This window comes from Acartia tonsa, chromosome 11 (assembly GCF_053477335.1).
Source record: "Acartia tonsa isolate MP-2025a chromosome 11, ASM5347733v1, whole genome shotgun sequence".
In the NCBI taxonomy this organism is placed as follows: domain Eukaryota; kingdom Metazoa; phylum Arthropoda; class Copepoda; order Calanoida; family Acartiidae; genus Acartia; species Acartia tonsa.
This window is the reverse complement of record NC_137270.1, coordinates 45452174-45475012: the sequence shown is the minus strand read 5'-3', so window position 1 is coordinate 45475012 and position 22839 is coordinate 45452174. Positions and strand designations below refer to the sequence as shown.

Below are 22839 nucleotides of genomic sequence, written 5' to 3'. Positions count from 1 at the left end.
AATTATAGAAAAGCTTTGCTTTTAAAAAGGAGAGAGATAAAAAAGATAAAAATCAGACTTGCATTTAAAATATTATGGGGGCTTATGAGATGAACCATAAACTTTGGATTAATCTCAGTGCTAAATTTTTAGTAGCGAAACTACTCTATTATTCACTTTGGCTCTCCGTCTGTCCGTCAAGATATGTGATTATCTCGGCTCCTATTGAAGATAGTCAGCTACAATTTATCGGGAAGATTCCCATGACATATGCGCATCTTATAAATACATTGTTTTGTCTGTCTGCCTGTCCTTCATGCTTTTTTTGTTATGAGAACTGAACATCAATAACATCTATAACCCAAATTGCCTTTTTTTCCATTCCATAATCTTTTTATGCATTGCTGAACACAGTAATAGTGTCTGACTGATTATGACGTAACAAAAAAAATTAGCCAATGAGAGGCCGTTATTGACCAATGGTAAAATTTATAGTGGCCTCTCATTGGCTATTTTTTTTGTTACGTCATAATCAGTCAGACACTATTACTGTGTTCTGCATTGCTACTTATGAATGTTGTCATCCTTGTTTTACTTTTAATCCCTAATAACCTAGACAAACTTTATTAAAACCATGCACAATTATATCCATAAGAAGCGCATCAATAACAAATTCATAACGGAGTCAGGGGAATAAAACATGAAATATATAAAAAAATTTTTTTATAATTCTATCTCAAATTGGAAACTATAATAAAAGGATATTTAAATTTTAAAATCATGGCTAAAAAAGATTCAAACTTTCATAATTGAGGTTATTGGGAAACTAAAACTTATCTTTCATTTACATATCAATGAATTCCTAAATGATTTAATCCCTTGGCAATCGATATATAATTACTTGGATGTTACACCAGATTTACATGTACTCTAATTAAGTGATATACATACACAACTAGTTAAAACAACGATACACCCCCCCTACTTGATGAACACATTGGCTAATAAAAGATTTCTATATTAGGAACATGAATTGACGACAAATTTTTCCGTGTCATTATATCCACGTTTACTATATCCATTCCATTGGCAAAACTTATCTCACAAAGGTGCAGAAAAAATAAGGCAATTTCAAACGGCAAATGCAAATGCTTATAACTTAAAGAAATGACTTGGTTAAATTAAGGGGGGGGGGGTGTATAGTTATACACCCTCCTTAACCTGGACAACTCCCCCCCCCCTGACAAGGGTCTACGCCCCCCTGGTACAGGGGGATGTAAAGGTAAAAAAAACTACATGCATCCATTTTGTAAGATTAAGCTATCTAATTCCACTTTGCAGTGAAGCTTGTTCTTCTTAGTTTAATGACTATATAGCGATTACGCCCCTATAGTCCTCTCTAGGGGCGTAAGGGGGGGGGGGTGGTTAAATTAATTACAATACTTATGAACCTTTCTAGGACCAATGAGAAGCTACAATGTAAATGAGAATCAAATCGGTTCAGCGGTTAGCCTTTTATTTTATTATAAGTGATAATTTAGTATTCCTTACCTTAGGTATAAACGTCCCTCTCTAAATTGTGTAACTACAATTGTCATAGAGCCTCGCTTCTCCACCAGCTGTAGCTCTTCTATATCTGCTAGCTTTATCTAGATAGATAGATAGATAGATAGATAGATAGATAGATAGATAGATAGATAGATAGATAGATAGATAGATTGATAGATAGATTGATAGATAGATAAATAGATAGATAGATAGATAGATAGATAGATAGATAGATAAATAGATAGATAGATAGATAAATAGATAGATAGATAGATAGATAGATAGATAGATAGATAGATAGATAGATAGATAGATAGATAGATAGATAGATAGATAGATAGATAGATAGATAGATAGATAGATAGATAGATAGATAGATAGATAGATAGATAGATAGATAGATAGATAGATAGATAGATAGATAGATAGATAGATAGATAGATAAATAGATAGATAGATAGATAGATAGATAAATAGATAGATAGATAGATAGATAGATAGATAGATAGATAGATAGATAGATAGATAGATAGATAGATAGATAGATAGATAGATAGATAGATAGATAGATAGATAGATAGATAGATAGATAGATAGATAGATAGATAGATAGATAGATAGATAGATAGATAGATAGATAGATAGATAGATAGATAGATAGATAGATAGATAGATAGATAGATAGATAGATAGATAGATAGATAGATAGATAGATAGATAGATAGATAGATAGATAGATAGATAGATAGATAGATAGATAGATAGATAGATAGATAGATAGATAGATAGATAGATAGATAGATAGATAGATAGATAGATTGTTTTAAATTCTTACAAATTTTCCCTCTTACCTTGAAGGCAAAACTCCCCATGTCAGTTATTCCCGGGTTGGCGGATTTTTTGAAACAGCTGATATAGTCGCGGGTCAACACAAAGTACCTCTCTCTCCACCTGTAATAGATATATAGATAGATATCAGCTGATATAGTCGCGGGTCAGCACAAAGTACCTCTCTCACCACCTGTAATAGATAGATATTATCTGACAAAGTCACGGGTCAGCACAAAGTACCTCTCTCTCCACCTGTAATAGATATATAGATAGATATCAGCTGATATAGTCGCGGGTCAACACAAAGTACCTCTCTCTCCACCTGTAATAGATAGATATTATCTGACAAAGTCACGGGTCAGCACAAAGTACCTCTCTCTCCACCTGTAATAGATAGATAGATAGATAGATATCAGCTGATATAGTCACGAGTCAACACAAAGTACCCCTCTCTCCACCTGTAATAGATAGATAGATAGATATCAGCTGATATAGTCATGGGTCAACACAAAGTACCTCTCTCTCCACCTGTAATAGATAGATAGATATCAGATGATATTTTTTCACTATTTTAATTGCGCTTCTTATACAAATCATTTTCCTGCCTTAGATTAAATATTATGTTAGGCGCAATAGATTTATTATTATTTGGATCTTACTCCAGATTATTATTTACTCTAATAAAGTGAAACTTGTAGCTGACTAAAATAACGTCCCCCCATCCAAACCCTTTACTTAATCCCCTCCGGCCTACTGGATGAACGCACTGACCAATAAGAGAGTTCAATGTTAGCAACCTAAATTGGCGAGAATTTTCCCCTGTCATAATATCCACGTATCATGTACATCTATGCTAGGAGCGCACCCACAAATCACAGAATAAAGTGAGTAATTTGTCCTAATTGGTACATTAACCCTTGTTTTAATTAATAATTAAGATTTGTATCAGTCATTAAGTTCATTCAATTAGACGAGGATAACCATTAGATCTTTTCATGAAAATACTCTTTTTCGAATTTTAGTCTTCTGCTAACCTAAAAAGTTACTTTAGGAGCCTAGAAATACATGTACAAAATTTCAGCTCTCTATCTCTACTGGCGACCTAGCGCCAGGCATGTAAAATGTCAACAGATAACGGTAGCACGGCGGTTTTAACAATATCTCATCAATGTGCAGGTTTTAAGCTCTTCTGCATATTTCAATTTAAACACATAAGGGCAGAGATATATTATCCCAAAAATCTTTTGTCAAAGTCTACTCTACACCTAGCGCCAGTCAGTTTTCTAAAATCATGCATTTTATACCTGTGAAAATATAAATCGCCAGCGCTAGGTGTAGAGTAGACTTTGACAAAAGATTTTTGGGATATTATATCTTTGGCCTTATGTGTTTAAATTGAAATATGCAGAACACCTAAATTCATCTTCCAAGCCATTCTCTAGGCATTTTAATTTTTTTTATAGAATAACGGGATTTCAAAACTGCCCTTTGAAAAGGCCTAAAAAATATCTTTTTTGTCACTTTTTTCACTGCTTATAGTTACAACTTATTACGATATTATGCTCAGTTAAAAAAATCGGCGCCTCCAGCAACAAAACCGGCAAAAACTGGCAGTTAAACTTTTGTGCCCCTACTTGCCCCCCTCTTCGGCAAACAGTAGTTATCTCAAGAAGTAAAAGAGATATCAACACAGAGAAAGAAAGCTTTTTAAATAAAACTGAACTAAGTAACTATTACACATTTAATTTTGGGACTTTCCTTCTAGGCACTTGTGGAGCAAAAGACCCACCAAAACACTAATAATATGAGTTCTGAGCTTATTTTTAAAGATATCAACCTAATTTTTTTGAGAAAACTTTTTTCACATAACATAACTCAGCAACCTATACAGATTTCATTTTGGGACTTTCCTTCCAGGTGCTAGTGGAGCAAAAGACCCCCCAAAACACAAAAATATTAGTTCTGAGCTTATTTTTAAAGATATCAACCTAATTTTTATAAAGAAAACTTTTTTAAATAAAACTGAACTCAGTAATGATTACACATTTCATTTTGGGACTTTCCTTCCAGGGGCTTGTGGAGCAAAAGACCCCCCAAAACACAAAAAATATGAGTTCTGAGCTGATATTTAAAGATATCAAACTGATTTTTTTAAAGAAAACTTTTTAACATAACCAAACTCAGCAGGGGCGTCTAAGCATTTTTTTGGGGGGGGGGGGGGGGTAAAATTAGCTTGGGGGGGGGGTAATTACCCCCCCTGAAATCTGTTGGTAAACAAAATTTGTCCCCAGGGTAAAATTCTTTTTTTTTTTTTGGGGGGGGGGTTAATTTAAATTTTTACCCCTCCTAAAATACCCCATCCTAAATGGTTGATATCTTTAAAAATAAGTCCAGAACTCATATTTTTAGTTTTTGGGGGTCTTTTGCCAAACAAGCCTCTAGAAGGAAAGTCCCAAAATGAAATCTGTAAATGTTACTGAGTTTGGTTATGTTAACAAAGTTTTCAAAAAAAATCAGGTATCTTTAAAAATAAGCTCAGAACTCATATTTTTAGTTTTGGGGGTCTTTTGCCCAACTAGCCCTTAGAAGGAAAGTCCTAAGATGAAATCTGTAAACATTACTGAGTTTCATAGACGTCCAAGAGGGGGGGGGGGGGAAAGTGGGGATTACCCCCCCCCCCAAAACGAATTTGGGGGTGCCCCCCCCCCCAAAAAAAAAAGCTTGGACGCCCCTGCTGAGTTCGGTTATGTTAAAAAACTTTACTTTAAAAAAATCAGGTTGATATCTTTAAATATCAGCTCAGAACTCATATTTTTTGTGTTTTGGGGGGTCTTTTGCTCCACAAGCCCCTGGAAGGAAAGTCCCAAAATGAAATGTGTAATCATTACTGAGTTCAGTTTTATTTTTAAAAATTTCGGTACTTGCTTACATGTGGTAGACTGGAGCACCGAAACCCCCCCCCCCCCGCTTAGTTTTGACAAAAATCAAAAATAAGGGGGGGGTAGTTTTTTAATGTCTGGAAAACGGCAAGGAGGAAAAAAGCACGGCAAGGCAAAGAATTAACCCCCCCCTTGATTTTGAAGAAAATCAAAAATAAGGGGGGGGTAGTTTTTTCACTGTACAACACGCCAGAAAGTTGAGTGAGGTAAATCAAGTAAATCCAGTATGCCAGAGGGGAAACCTTATTACGAGATATTCATATTTTGGGGCATAATTTCCTTATTATCAGAAGTGTTTTCATGGGGACAGTCCCCATGAAAACACTTCTGATATATTCTCCTTAAGACTACCTGTTCAGGGATACATCAATTACTAAAATCAGTCAATAAATAAGGAAATTATGCTCGAAAACATGAATATCCCTGTTATAAGGTTTCCCCTCTGGTATACTGGATTTACTTGATTTACCTCACTCAACTTTCTGGCGTGTTGTTCAGTGAAAAACTACCCCCCCCTTATTTTTGATTTTCTTCAAAATTAAGGGGGGGGGTTAATTCTTTGCCTTGCCGTGCTTTTTTCCTCCTTGCCGTTTTCCAGACATTAAAAAACTACCCCCCCCTTATTTTTGATTTTTGTCAAAACTAAGCGGGGGGGGGGGGGGGGGGTTCGGTGCTCCGGTCTTCACATGTAAGCAAGCACAAAATTTCTTTTTAAAAATCAGGTTAATATCTTTAAAAATAAGCTCATAACTCATATTTTTGTGTTTTGGGGGGTCTTTTGCTCCACTAGCGCCTAGAAGGAAAGTCCCAAAATTAAATGTGTAATGGTTACTTAGTTCAGTTTTATTTAAAAAGCTTTCTTTCTCTGTGTTGATATCTCTTTTACTTCTTGAGATAACTACTGTTTGCCGAAGAGGGGGGCAAGTAGGGGCACAGAAGTTTAACTGCCAGTTTTTGCCGGTTTTGGTGAAAGGAAAGTCCCAAAATGAAATCTGTATAGGTTGCTGAGTTTTGTTATGTGAAAAAAGTTTTCTCAAATAAATCCGGTTGATATCTTTAAAAATAAGCTCAGAACTCATATTATTAGTGTTTTGGTGGGTCTTTTGCTCCACAAGCGCCTAGAAGGAAAGTCCCAAAATTAAATGTGTAATGGTTACTTAGTTCAGTTTTATTTAAAAAGCTTTCTTTCTCTGTGTTGATATCTCTTTTACTTCTTGAGATAACTACTGTTTGCCGAAGAGGGGGGCAAGTAGGGGCACAGAAGTTTAACTGCCAGTTTTTGCCGGTTTTGGTGCTGGAGGCGCCGATTTTTTTTAACTGAGCATAATATCTTAATAAGTTGTAACTATAAGCAGTGAAAAAAGTGACAAAAAAAGATATTTTTTAGGCCTTTTTAAAGGGCAGTTTTGAAATCCCGTTATTTCATAAAAAAAATTAAAATGCCTAGAGAATGGCTTGGAAGATGAATTTAGGTGTTCTGCATATTTCAATTTAAACACATAAGGCCAAAGATATAATATCCCAAAAATCTTTTGTCAAAGTCTACTCTACACCTAGCGCTGGCGATTTATATTTTCACAGGTATAAAATGCATGATTTTAGAAAACTGACTGGCGCTAGGTGTAGAGTAGACTTTGACAAAAGATTTTTGGGATAATATATCTTTGCCCTTATGTGTTTAAATTGAAATATGCAGAAGAGCTTAAAACCTGCACATTGCTGAGATATTGTTAAAACCGCCATGCTACCGTTATCTGTTGATATTTTACATGCCTGGCGCTAGGTCGCCAGTAGAGATAGAGAGCTGAAATTTTGTACATGTATTTCTAGGCTCCTAAAGTAACTTTTTAGGTTAGCAGAAGACTAAAATTCGAAAAAGAGTATTTTCATGAAAAGATCTAATAACCATCTTAACCCTTAACAGTCGGGCCCCTTGCCGCACCTTAATCGGTCGGGGGGGGGGGGGGCGTTCAACGCCCCCCCTTATTATCTCAGTTCCTATTAAAGCTAGATGGCTAAATTTTTTGTGCAAGTCCATGGTTTGATAATGAATTTCCGACCTTTTATAAGTCCAAGTCAATTTTCGCTTCCTTCACCCTTTTATTTAACAACCTTTGTTTTTAGGTCTTCTTTTACTTAAAAATTTCAAACGGCTGTAACTTTCTTATTTTTGAAACTAGAAGAAAATTTTTTTTCCAGAAAATGTTTATTTTTATGTAAATTTTACATTAGAAATATCAAATATAAGTTTCAGCGGCCGCAGCTGTACTTGGCAGCTGCCAGCCGCCGCAGTCGGCGGTCGGCGGGAAAACGGCGGCGGATCTTCATGAAATTTTAATACGTTATGTAGACATGTAAGAAAAGCTTAAGTTTTAAATTTGAAGTCTCTAAGTCAAAAATTACGGCCACAGGAGCCTTTTAAAGATTTCTGGAGACCTGGAGGATCAGGACCTGCAGGATCATACCTGGAACCTGAAAGTGACTTGAACACCTGTATTTTATATAAGGATGTACTACTAGAGGATTTTTTAGTATTTTGGTAAGATAAAATGCTTTGTTTTAGTCAAAAAATATTTTTGCTCTTTACATGGATGACCCTGCCAGGTTTGCTGGCATCCTGTGCCCGCCAGGATGGAGATATTCAAAAAATTCCAACTCTCAGTTATGTGTCATACCCATACTTAAAAAGTCAAGCAGTTTGGGCTCTTTATCTTTCACACACAGAAAATGAGATAGAAAAAACCGGATGGGGGGGCGTTCAACGCCCCCCCCCCCCCCCCGACCGTTAAGGGTTAAGTATTATATAACAGAATTATTATTTATAGCTTCGTATTATAGACGAGCAGCTTTCCACGGTTATAAAAATGAAAAATTATAAGATTAAAACATGTTTTGTTAGCCCCGCTGGGCCGAAGCCCGGGCTAACAAAACTAGTAATGCTATTATTTTTATTTTTAAATGTGTGGAATGTGGAAAATTGTGTTTAATACGATGCTATACATGATTTTTCAGTATGGCTGAGAACCGGTTCTAATACAGCGGATGACGTGTTAATCATTACGATACACAGTTAGGACTTCCAAAGAAAGGTCGGGCAATCAAAGGTTTGGTTGTTTGGTGGGTTTTCAGTAATATGCGGAGGTGAATGCATCCCGCTGTAGAATCACAGACCAGACACATTAAAAAGTGCCTATAACAAATGACGTCATACAATACAAATGACCAATGATAGGCTAATACACAGGCTTAATTACCAATGGCAGGCTAGTATACACTTTACTTTTAATTGACTAAAAGGTAGGCTAATTTGACGTCATTTTTATAGGCTCTTTAAAAAGCTTAAAAGTTGTCGAATACAGTTCAACAAGGATGACAACATCCATAAGTAGATGAAGAATCAATGAACAAACAGACAAAGTGAATTATAGAGCAGCTGTTCAGTTGTCATAAAGATAAAAATAAAGAGAGATAATATGTAAAAATATGTCTTTTGAAATATGTCGGGCAGACAGACAAACGGATCAAGTAGATTACATAATAATTGCTTATTGGTACAAGAAATATTCAGCTGTTTATCTTAAATGGCAGTCTAGAAAACATCTACCGATTAAATAACTTTTAGACTAGCTTTGCTACTTAAAAAATAACTAAAATTTATAAATCATATTAGGCTTTGATATCAAATTGTATGATGAAAGATATGTCGATATAATGGACATTTTATTCCTCCATAATAATATACACTTTTCAAAACCCCACTTCCATTTAATGTTTAGTAGCGTAGCTACTCTAAAATTCAATGTGTATGATCGTGCGCTAGTCAGTCAAGAACGCTACGGGGTGGAATAAATTGAGAGCTCAAATTTTTAGTGACGATTCCTGTGACAGATGCGCATATAATATATACGTTGTTTTGTCCGGCTGTCTGTCGGCCATTCCTTAAAAGACGAAAACCTCATTCTTTCATGATTTTCATGTATTTCCTCATTTTTTCCTTTGTAATAATATTTAAAATCCGTTTTTCCATTCCATTATTTACTTTTGCTTCGCTACTTATGGATGCTGTCATCCTTGTTGTGAAATGAAGTTTTTTAGATCTTCGATAAAATCATAGTTTGAAATTTTACCCCATATTTAGTAAATCAAATTTATAAAAGAATTTTTTATATTCAGTGATTATAATCTATTTGTATAAAACTCTAAAAAGTCTAATACCTATTGTATAACGTTTTTTTAACCACCTAGTGCACAATATAAGGTTTTCATTATTGGAAATCTTCACATAGGTTCGAGATGGTTTTAGGCTATTTTACTTTTGAATTTAAGTCTTTGGAAGGTCTAAGGTTAATTTATTTTTAAATTAAAGTCTTTGGCTTGTTTTGTACTATTTTTCTGTTCTCATGTTTCTAAAAAAAATCACTAATTGACAGATTGAGTCAAACAATTTCATGAAATCTTTCTTGCAGTATTTTAGGGAGAGTAGATAAATATCACCCCCAACCCTCCCCTAATATTTTCTGCTATAAAAATAGGCAATTTTAAAGGGAGTTATAACCAGAGATCTAAAGGGATAAGACAGTGGCCGATACATTGATATGCATCTCCAATGGTTACACACAAAATTATCCCTTCTGTGGATTACAAGTAATTGTTGAAACGTTTGAACACTCAACTAGTGTAATAAACAGCTCAATGTCCTCTCCCTCAATTTGTTTGCTCCTAGAGGCTACATGCCCAGCAGCCAATCATGATAAATAGTCCTATGTTCCTTAATCAATCTATCCATTTATCTAGGATGTGCTATATATATTTCAGTGATATAGGGGATATGACAGTGGAATATAAAATTGTTTGATTGAAAGAACTCAGGGAGGGAGGGTGTCCAGCGAGATACCAGTGGGATGGTGAAAAAAGAAAAAGGCAAGCCTTAATTTCAATTTTAAGGGGGGTGTTGACACTATCTGGTCCCCAAAGTTTTAAAAAACTTTAAGGACTTTTATTGAGTCTTGATTGGTTGGTGACAAATTTTTCTTCAAAGAGAGTTTTTGTTTCTCATAATTGGGGATGTACAGTACATTAATTTATCCTAAGAAATGACAAAAAAAATTCACTTCCCATTGTCCCTTCCCTTTTTACCCCTTAGTATATATATATTATTTAATATTTCCTCATATAGCTTATCACATATTTTTTGTTATACCATGGACATAGTAATCATACATTCCAACCAAATTTGAATGTTTAGCAATAAGAATTGAAATAGAATATATGGGGATATATTGACATGGGAAACATTGTCGTCAATTGAGGTTGCTAACATGAACCTGATTTATTGGTCGGTTCGTTCATCCAGTAGTAGGACAGGGGTTGAATGGGTGGTTTCATTATTTTAGCCAGCTGCGAGTTTCACTTTGTTAGAGTACATGAACATCTGGTGCATCATCCAAGTAATAATATATCGATTTCAATAAGATATCAAATAGGATTATTAAAATTAAAACTAAGGAAAATATTATCACAGTAATGTACGGACATATACTAGCTATATATAGAGCTGCTACGCTTATGATAGTATAACACAGAAATACATTTTGCTATTTAAATATATAAATTGTTGTTTTGTATAAATACGGTGCTAAGAATAGGCGTGTCGAGAGAAAGAGTGAGAGTGAGACTGAGAGTGAGAGAGAGAGAGAGAGAGAGAGAGAGAGAGAGAGAGAGAGAGAGAGAGAGAGAGAGAGAGAGAGAGAGAGAGAGAGAGAAAGATAGAGAGAGAGAGAGAGAGAGTATATGTTGAGTATGAACCATTAAATATATGGATGTTAGTTTGTAATCTTGTAGGTCATTCTTTAGTGGTGTGCCTATATTTCAACAAAAAATCAGCGGTTTCCCCAGGAAGGGAGGGGGCTGTTTATTACTCTAGTCCCCAAAGTTTTTTAGTAACGTTTTCTTTTTCGCTTGCTTAAAAATTGAATTTTTATTGGTTGGTTCGTTAGGTTACGTGGTCAAACATTTCAACCACTAATTGTAGTCTACATTAGAATTGTATTTAGCTATAAATGAAATTAGTTGGTTTAAGAAACAACATACTGCTTAGTGGACAAATTTAAGCATGTTATCTATTTATCTATACAATATATAATATATATTAATCTATAACAATGGATTTATTCTTACTTGGATCCTACACCAGATTATCATATACTCTAATCAAGTGAAACTTGTAGCGAGCTGAAAGAACAATCACCCCTTTATCCTCTATTTCTAAGTCGTACCTAACTGTAATAGGAATCAGCATGAAAATCGACTGGACAATTCTAACCTGTTTAAATTAACGATAAGAGCTAACTGTAACGAACGGACGTACGGACGGACGGACCGACCCTAATTATAGAAAAGCTTCGTTTTTAAAAATGTTAAAACAATGTCCGCTTTTTATAAAAATCATTAAATCAATAATTAAATCGTATCATGAATTAACAATTTTTGTAGAAATAAACCATGAAAACAATACCTATCAATCGTAAGATAAAAATTTTTATATTTTCGTAAAGCTAATAATTATTACATTAAAAAAGATTTAAAGCGATTTTAAATCATTTTAATTTCAAATATATGTTCTTTTTATTAAGAAGTGTACACATCCTATGGATGATTTAAAGTAGTAAGGTTTTTTGTAGGTTAAAATATTGATAACTATTGAACCGATTGAGTTCTCCATTTTGGGGAAATTCAACATAGGTTCTGGTATGGTAAAAGGGCTATTATTCTATTTTAAGGTTCAATTGTTGGTATGGTTTTATGCTATTTCCCCCTTATTTCTCTTATAATTAATAGCTCCTTGATGCTGGTGTCCCAGCTAGATATTTTCTTCATATGTAAATTGTCCTACGGTTTCAGAGCTTAGCAATTATGGATATTGTCATCCTTGTTTTTATTTAGCTTAAGATACTGATCCGATTTGGTTCTCCATTTTGGGGAAACTTTCCCTAATAATTCATAACCCCTTGATGTTAGGGGCGCAGCCACTAGTAGATAATAGAGTAGCTGCAATAGAAATTTTCTTTATAAGTAATTTTATTGTTTTTTTATACAATTGTGAAAAATTGCAATTAAATCATGTTTTGATAAACGGATATAGTCGGTTATTGGAGCAGATATTTAGTGTTATAAAAAACACGAAACCTATAAAAACATGTAGAGGTCTTTTGTAACATGACCGACAAACTGACAGACCAAGACTATATACAGGATCCTTCATTGGGAGGGGGCAATGGGCTGTTTATTACACCAGTCCCCAAAGTTTGATAATAAAGTTTTCTTATTCGTTGGTTTAACAACTTTAAGGAATTTTTTAAAATTAAAATTTGTTGGTTTTTTAATTTAAGTGCCCATTAACATTTAAACCACTACTTTTGTGAATAATCATTGGGAATGCAAATCAATTTATCGGCCATTGTCTTATCCCTTTGATCCCTGTAAAAAATCAGTCGTCTATCTTAAAATAACATTTTCCCACTAGCGTTACGGACTGACAAACGAACCTATGGGCATTTTGAATTATAGAGTAGCTTCGCTACTAAAAACAGTACAATAATATATTATAACACCTGTTAAATAAAACTATAATCATAAATTTTTATATTTGGCTGCCTAGCAGCTATAGGTTCCGACGAAGTACAACAAACAAATTATTAAAGTTTTTTAGTTAAAAGAGAATAACATAATCACGTAAGTAAATTTTAACAAAACAATCGATTTAATATTACTACTTGGATGTTGCACCAGATTTTCATGTACTGTGATAAAGTGATGCTTGCATCTGGCTAATATAACGATATCCCATATCTACCTCATTTACCCCATCTCTCCCCTTCTACTGGATAACCGAACTGACTAATAAATGATGTCCATATTAGCATGCTAAATTGATGTAATGTTTTCCCCTGTCAATATATCCACGTATATCTTATATCCATTGAGCAAGCATATTGGTAGGTTTCACTCAAATTGCCAAAAGAGCTCAGAACCCTCAAAAATAATAACAGAAATAAAATTAGTTAGGTTAGGTTAGGTTATACTGGGCAAACGGAATCCCCGTATGATTAGACTGCTCTAAAGGAGTAAGGTTTTTTTTCATTATTTCTAAACTTTTTGCTAACATTATTTTTTGTTGGATTTTGAAAATTCTTTTTACTTGTACTCAATAAACAATTATTGCAATAAAACGAAAGTTATGAGACTTTAGATCAAATTGCGGTTATATACAGGAATCTAAAGGGATAGGACAATGGACATAACTTTATGTACATTCCCAAATTTAAATCAATAAAATTTCCCCTTCTGATAATATTATTGCTGGACATTGCTAGTTTGTGATACTCGTCTCCATTCTATTAACTAGCAGCTGTGCCCCTAGCATCTAGGCGCTCTATATTCGAAGGAAGAGCACAAAATAGCCTAAAATCTTACCCAGAATTTTTATAAAATGTAATAGCCTAAAGAGGCTAAAACCATCCTAGGACCTTCCATATAGGAAGCTTCCATATAAAGGAGGACCATATCGGTTCAGCGGTTAGCGAGATCCTTCTCTACAGATAAAAAAAGCTTACGAAAAACTTTACATAATAGACCAGCGTCTACGCCCCTAGAGGCTTCTAGTGTCACATTAAATTTTTTTTTCTTCAAATAATACGATACTTATCTATGTTACTTTCAAGTCTCTACGATACCTTGCTATGTTGCGTTCGAGTCTCTATAGGTAAAAAATTTCGATTTATTTGTGATTTCTCTTGGGAAGGTGGTGGTACCCACCCTCCCTCAGAATAGTTATAAACCTTCTCAGGAATCTACCCTGTTAAGGAGAGCCCGATCGGTTCAGCGGTTTGCGTACACACAAACAGACATTCTGTTACTTTATAATAATAGATATATCCTACTTTATTGGTTACCTTTATTTTCTAACTTTCAGTGTACAATTTTTTGCAATACGATAGAAGGGATAATTTTGTTTATTGTAATTGGCACCCTTTCGTCATTATACCAATATTATAATGACGTAATCATTTTCTAACCAAGAAATTTGTTTGATTGACAGCATAAAGTGTAATATGCAAAATAATACTCAAAAACATATTAACATAATGGATGTAGAATATACGTGGATATTATGACAGGGGAAAAATTGTCGTAAATTTGGGTTGCTTTTCCCCCTGTCATTTATTGGTCCGTACGTATATCTAGTAGGAGGAGAGGGGATGGGGAAGATAATTTTTTAGCCCACTACAAGTTTCACTTTATTAGAGTACTTGGTGTAAGATCCAAGTAATAATAAATCCATTATTAACATGTTTTGTCCGAAACTATTATACATTTTTAAAGCTCAATTTATAATTTCATTTAATTGTTATGTTTTCAGTTAAGCATTTTTAAAATGCATTTTTTGATGAAAAAACCAGGGGGGGGGGGAAGGGATCATTTGACACTAGACCTCATGATACTCATATAATTTTGATTGGTTGGTTCATTATGTTGAGTGTCAAAAAGTTTCAACCACTAATTGTAATCTACAGAAGGGATATTTTTTCTGTATCATCATTTTATCATTCATCAATTTATCGGTCATTGTCTTATCCCTTTAGATCCTTGAAAAAACCACAAAACAAAAAAGAGCGTTGACGTCAAGTTTTAAAATGATAAGACATTTCTATCATACCTAAAAGTTTAAAAGACTTGACAATATTCCTTCCATAATAGTATCATATTAATAGAAAAGCTTCGCTTCTAAAATAACCTGGTAATCGCTAATATTAATTTATGTAACATATTTTTAATAGCTCTTGCATGAGTAATAAAATCCACTAATTTTATACTTAAAAGTAACAAAATAGTGCTTGAAGGATCTTAAGTAACAAATATGCTATTTTTGATATTGTAAAGTACAGTGATCTTAAGGGATAAGACAATGGATGAAAAATTGATGAATATACCAGGAGAAAAATAGGAAATATAAAGTTGTAAGGTGTTTTTTTTATGTCTGAAGTTAAGATATCAATAACTGCTAAACCGTTCTCTATTTTACACATTTCCTGTGATAGCTATAGGCTTATCTTTATTTAGATTTAAGTCTTGGGATGGTTTTAAGCTATTTTCTAGCCCCTCTGTGTTCCTTCGATTACAGAGCCCCTAGATACAAGGGAAGTAGGCGCTAGTGGAATATAAAATCCAATATAAAAAGAAATAATTAAAATAGTTTTAAAAGCAACCTGTGAAATATAATCTTTGAATAAATTGTAGGCAACATTTAAAATACCAAAATAAAGGTTGTACACATTTTAGACTTCATTGAATTTATTAACTAGATCATAAAGAGTTTAGAAGTGATACAAAAAGAAAAGAAAAAATAGTTTTCTATATTATTTTTTTTAAATGTAACGTTTATAATTTTTTTGAAGCAAAAATACTCTAAAAGGCACACGTACCCGGATGTCTGTCTGTCATTATCAAATGACTTCAAAATATAAAACAAAACAGCTTTTTAATGCTCTAATTTGCTCTTATTGATTTCAAACTTGGTACAACTACAGTTAGGTAGAGTTAGTTAATGTATGTATGTCTGACCGTATACTTTTTGTTAGGCTTAACTTTTATGAATGTTATCATCCTTGTTTTATTTATTTTTTTTGTAGCACCCCTGATGTTAAAAGGGGACTAATGAGTTTTGCCCCTGGCAAAATTTTGCCACCAGTCGCCGCAGGTTTTTAAACAGATTTTTGTTTTAAGCTTTTCTTCAATTAGGGTTTGTATGTCACTAAGTTATGGACAGCTTAATTGATCATATCTTATTTTTTCAGGATTTTTATTCTTTTTATATTCTTGACATCATTTAGCAAATATGGAATTCTTAACCCTTACAGATCGGGCCCCAATTCCCACCTTAATAGATCGGGGGGGGGGGGGGTTATATTGACCCCCCCCCTCTATCTCGGCTCCTGTTACAGTTAGAGACATTTTTTTCTGGTGGTTCATGTGTATTTTTAGAGAAAATTACTTTTCTAGTTATAGCGGTCAGACCGCTCCTTAGCCGCTTTTTAGCGGCCAGCCGCTAAATATTAAAACAGCTGTAGAGCGGCCAATTTTGCAGCTAGGATGACCAAATTTTAGGGGTCATTCTGTAAGGGTTAAAAGGGCATACTTACATTTTAAGGACATTAATGTAAAGATGCATCTCTTATAACATTGTGCCAAATTGTCCTAGGAATCACCATTACATGTATCGAATGGCTAGTTAAACCATGTGAAAGTTTAGGTCAAACTAAATTAACATATACCAAAATGACATATTTAGGCAAATTAGCCAAATTGTATGTATTTAATTGTTACCAAAATTAGTATGCTAAGTTTGAAATAATTAGGACGGTTCTAACATGTTTAAAATGATGATCAAAGCTATGGAACCAAACTTAAACGTTGCAACATATAATGTATGTTGATACCCTTGTTTATTCGATGGATAGATAGACAGACAGAAAAACACAGATAGATAGATATCGCCTGTAGGTAAAATTGTCTCGGGTCATCTATATAATTTAACATGTCAGCAATCAACAAGAACGCTCCCAGACAAAATAATACAACAACAAAATAAAAAAGAACTAAATATAATGCAGATGATAAAATTAGGCGGTTGGTAGCCCGCAGGGTTAGGATTCACTGCATGCATAGAAAAAAAACACCACTTACTTATTTTTAATTTAAATTTAATTTCAATTTATTTTGCTACAGAACCTAGTAATAGTGTCTAACTAATCTTTGTGACGTAACAAAAATCCATCTCTTTTTTAGGGGTTTCCTTTCCCACCTCCCCTCTCATCCTTCGATTTCTGTTACGTCACATAGATAAAAAGTTAGACACTATTACTAGGTTCTTTGCTACATATACTTAACAAGCGGCTACTCCCCTAGAAGCACTTCTAGGGGTACTTTAGTTTTAAAAGAATGATTAATAGTTTATGGGGGGAAGGGGAAGTTTTATCTGAAGGTTATTTCCCTTGGGAGAGTGATGATACCCTTACCCAAAATAGTTATAAAGTATAAACCTTCCCAGGACCTATGAAAATCTACACTAAAAAGATTACAAAGATCCGTGGATTCTGACAGAAACACAGACAGATACAAATATAGAAATCCTCTTACTTTTAAGTAAGGATTTACAGAGTAGCTTAGCTAATTTAAAACCAAATCCCTAATTTGTAAAAATCTGACATATTTTAATATAAAATACATCAATACTTAAGTATTAATATTCTAATAGTGAAGCCTTTAAAAAAATGAACTGAAGATTTTTGTTTATAAAATATTGATATAAATTTGCCTCAAGATACTGTATAATTTTTAGTAGCAAAGCTACTCTTTATTTTATAATGGCTGTCCGTCTTGAAAGATTGACATTTTTTAGTCAAATTAATGCCATTTATAATCGTTTCTGATATTTGCAGTGAATATCTATCTGTCTTTCTATCTATATATCTATCTATCAATCTATCCATCCACCTATTTACCAATCCATCTATTTACCAATTTATCTATCTATCTAAATAGTTTGTAAGTAATGTAAACAGATCGTGAAGAATTGTAAATGAGTCTCAATTTTCAAATCAAAACAATCATTGATTTTGTGTCCATACGTTTCTGTTAATTTTTCGTAGCGCAGCAGCTATTCTATATTTGGTGTTTTTCTCAAACAACGTTACGTTAAATTTCTCAAATAATTCATAAAAGTAAGTTACTATTAAATTACTTTCCAGTATGACTTAAAAACCGATTAATATCCGCTGGATTAGAACTGGTTCTTTGCTACACTGATAAATGATGTATATCATCGTATTACAGACAATTTTCCACAAATATTAAAATAAAAACCACAAAATTGATACCAGTTTTGTTAGTCCGGGCCTTCGTCCCCTCGGTGTTAACAAATTAGTTAGTTTTCATCTGATAATTTTCATTTTAATATATGCAAAAGGCTGTCAATAATACGATGCTATAAATAACAATTACTTTTTCACACGAAAAAAAACCCAAATTTTAGTTTGCTAATAAAAATTATAAAAATTTGTAGAAAAGCAAAAACTCCCATTAAAGTTCATTTATCGATTAAGTTGAACGAGTTGATGAAAAAAATGTTTAAAATACACAAAGATTGCTTCTAAATTGTTTAAATTGTTTTGCTACATATTCTTTTTGTCGTGTCTTATAACTATAAGGTATACAATTTGTTAGTATATCTATTCATTATTCATGGATATAATGGGATAATACAATTATCGATAAATTAATATACATCTCCAATGATACACAAATTAGAAGTTGAAACGTTTGGACACTCAACTTATTCAACCAACCAACCAAAATTTTATAAAAGTATTCAAATATGTTGAGCCAACGAATACAAAAATGTTATTAAAAATCTTTTGGTTTAATAAACAGCCCAATGCCCCAGGTTCCTTCACATTATTAGGTATGCATATCTAAAAATTGTTCAGTGACAAAAGTGACACATTATTTGTGTTAATTATCACGGATTTTAAGGTATAAGACAATGATGATGTACATTAATTTCTCGTCTATTGTCTTATCCCCTGAAGATCTCTTGACAATATGGGGACATATTATTTTTTGTGTTAATAGCGCGGCGGCCGCGCGTCAGCCGTGTTTAAGCTTAAGTGAAATCATCATATCATAACTTTAATATTCAGATGAATGTATTAACCTGTTCCTTAACAGACAATCCATCCTTTTAGAATTCTTTTTTTTTGCACACAAGCAGGTTTAAATTCGAGGCTTATAAACAGATCTACCTCCCTCCCTTTTCCAATGACCTTTTTCGTAAGCATGCAAATTGTTTCTGCTACTTGACTGTATTAATAGTCATTTCATCATTGGTTGATTTTGAAAGACCCAATTGAGAGTCGACACAAGGTCATTGCGATAGGGAGATACAGTTATCTAACCCCTTCACCCCTTATTGTTTTACTCTAATGGATTGTACGCAGATAAGGCGCGGGTGCCGAGCCCTGGTTAATAGTCCCAATTACTCCCTCATTATCTAACATGACCCTACACAAAATGAGAGAATGACCCATCAAAATTCTAAATAATGCCACATTATCTCTCTTCTTCCTTCTTCTTAGAGGCGAAGCACAGGGATACGACAATGGCCGTTAAATTGATGTACATCCCAAATGATGATACACAAAATTACGCCTTTTGTTGATTACAATTAGTGGTTGAAATGTTTATTCACTCAACTTAATGAACCAACCAATCAAAATTCAATTGGAGTCCCCAAAGTTGTTAAACCAACGAATAAGAAAACGTTACCATGAAACTTTGGGGACTAGGGTAATAAACTAGTGTAATAAACAGAGCGAAAACACCGTCTAAGTTATTATTATACTTGAATTTAAGGATGGAGTAACTTTTTAAACTTAACCTCCCCCTTATCTGTGGACACCTAAGGGGGGGGGCCAGGGGGTGAATCTACCACCCTTAATTTTTCCAGGGGGGTGGATACACCCTCCTACACCCCTTTCTGTACGCCTCTGACGGGGAATATTAAATTTTGATTGTTCAGTTCAAACTAGCAGTGTACTAACATTCCAACCAAAAATTTTAATCTACAAAAGGAGTTTTCTTAAATGTAAAACAACATTTTTCTTTGTCAAAAATAATTAATTTTGGTATTTTAAAATATTTTCCATGGGTTAAAACTTATTAATGTTTATCGGAACTATTTTGGTTTATTTGGTTTTACATCAAGGTTAACTACGACTATTAACATTTAAAAAAACCCATCCTCTTATAAAATGTAGGAGAGTATTTTTTGTTTCTCCGCTAAGATCTCACTAACCAATGAACCAATTGAGTTCTTTGGTTTAAGGAGTCTTTTTTAAAATTTTATTTTTTTTGTAGAGGTTTTATTCTGCCTATTAACTCCCTTTCTCTTCTAATATAGAGGGACTAATATAAAGCCAAAAATAACCAATGAACCTTAATGGCTAAATTAAAGGGACCTGAAGGGATAAGACAATGAGCAATATTTTTCTATACTCCCCAATTTTGATAATCAATATTACACCTTATATAGAATAAATTTAACGGTGGAAAAGTTGAAACACTTATAGGTTGGAACCAACCAATTAAAATTTAATAAAGGTACCCAAAGTTGTTATAGCCAACAAACAAGGAGGCGTAAGTATAAAACTTTGGGTACCAGTTTATCTTGCTTGATTAAGAAATTGTATAAAATTATGGCCATATGAAATCATACTAATATAAATATTATCAACAGTCAAATGTCATATACTTTTGGTCCAAATTGTAGAAGAGGGGAGCTCTTAAAAATATACAGTTACTGATAAAATTACATCTACATGTAATAAGTCAAAACATAAAACAGGGAATATGGAATCAGTATTTGTAAATTTTAAGGAAAATTTTTGTCTCTAGATAATCATTTTTGTAGGCGAAAAAGTGAGGGAAAAAATAGTTATTTTTTATTTACAACACCCATAAAAGCGAAGCTATGAAACAGTAGGACATACGAACTTTAACTCTTATAGAGTGTCAAACTGAATAATCGAAATATAGTATAAAAGTCGAAACAAAATTGTGAGGAAATTTGTTGAAAAACTGCTTAAATACAGGGTAATGTTTAAGGACATACTTACATGTTTAGTATTTGATTATAGAGATGCTTCGCTTATAACATTGTACTTTTTTGTCCTATGAATCAATATACCAAAAATCAGATCAATCGGATTATTATATCACATAAAAATTTGTTATTAAAAAAGTTAAAAATCAACATGTTTAAAATGGCTGTTCTGACATTCTGGTAACGATTATAGAGTTGGTACGCTTTCTAAATCGTACTCAACTACTACAGGAATCACTCTGCAAACTTTGAAATCAATAGGACAATTCAAACATGCCTAAATTAATGAAAAAAGCTATTCGTTCCAGACGGACGGACGGACCGACCCTAAACTATACTTTATCAATTTATCCTTCCCTATAACCCTGACTCTATCTCCTATGTCTGTGCTATCTCTTAACACTTTGGTTGTATACAAATGTGTTATTAACTCAATAAAGGTACTAAGAAAGAGAGGGAATGTCTGATTGAGCCAATAGGAGAATCGCATCGGAATTTACATTGGATCTCATTGGTTGAAATTATGTACACATTTTCCTACGAAGGCATGTTTTTTTTCATTTCATACATACATAAAAGTCAGCTGTTAACAGTATATTTTCTTAGTAGAAAGCTTTGCGGAATCAGAATTAATTGCCCAAAAATTTCGTTTACAATTTGAAAGCTTGAAACAAAGTTGGATTCTTAAAAAAAAAAGTTAGACTGGCAACTCGCTGGTGAAGCAAAATTATTTTTGTGAAAAATCCTCTAAAATCGAATAAAAAAATTTACAAAAATGAAATAAAATCTTAAGAGGGTTATTAACATATGATTTTGTTTAATTTTTGTAGATTTTTAATGTGCTTTTGGATGATTTTTCACAAAAATAATTTTGCCTCACTATCGAATAGCGAGTCTATCATTTTTTAAGAATCCACATAAGCTTGAGTCGAAAGTAAACAATACTTTTGTCTGCTAGGAATGTTCTCTCTTAGATTTGACGAAAAAAGGGTTCAGGATATTCTTCTACTCTTCTATTTCTATTATTAACTCATACATTCACGGGGGTAAAGGGATAAGACAATGGCTGATAAATTAATGTACATCCCTAATCATGATACAGAAAATTATTGGTTGAAACGTTTGAACACTCAATTTAATGAATCAACCAATCAAAATTTGATAAAAGTTTCCAAAGTTATTTTATAAAACGAATGAGAAAAAGTTATTATAAAACTTTGGGGACTAGTGTAATAAACAACCCAATGTTCTATCCCTCCCTAGTTATTAACTCATACATTTAGAGATAAATGATTAGAACTGGTTCTTAGCCATGCTGAAAAATCATGTAAAACATCGTATTACAGACAATGTTCCACAAATATAAAAAAGAATCACGAAAGTTATAAATTTTTTGTCAGCATTGGTTTTCGTCCCCTCGGGGCTAACAATTTTTTTTCATTTGATATCCGCGGAAATCTGTCTATAATACGATGTGATAAACTAACTTAATGATTTTTTCTACAAAGGCTTTTTATTAAATTGTTTACAGTGGATGAGGTGTATCGTTATTTTAGCCAGCTGCGAGCATTACTTTCAGAGTATATGAAAATCTGGTGCAACATCCAAGTAATAATATATCGGATCTACTGCAGTTCACGGTAAAATATTGCTGGTAAGCAATATTTCCAAAAATTTATGAATTTTGAAGGCTGCTAGCTGCCAAACAGCTGAACGTACAGATCATGCCCGCACACTGTTTTAAGCGGCATAAGAAGGTCTACAAATAATCTGGAATAGCGATAAATCAATAATGCATAATTATCTCACATTGCCGAGAAACGC

General features: G+C 33.3%; 1 long non-coding RNA gene across 1 annotated transcript in view; it reads right to left on the bottom strand.

The window, feature by feature from the left end:
• The window catches only part of LOC145331923 (uncharacterized), a 71451-nt gene that overhangs the window by 9052 nt on the left and 39560 nt on the right, over window positions 1-22839 (bottom strand). Inside the window, exons 3-4 of the long non-coding RNA XR_013883957.1 lie at window positions 2379-2478; window positions 1531-1628 (exon numbers count right to left, since the gene is read on the bottom strand). This is a non-coding gene — a long non-coding RNA (uncharacterized LOC145331923). The remainder of the gene's footprint in view (window positions 1-1530; window positions 1629-2378; window positions 2479-22839) is intronic.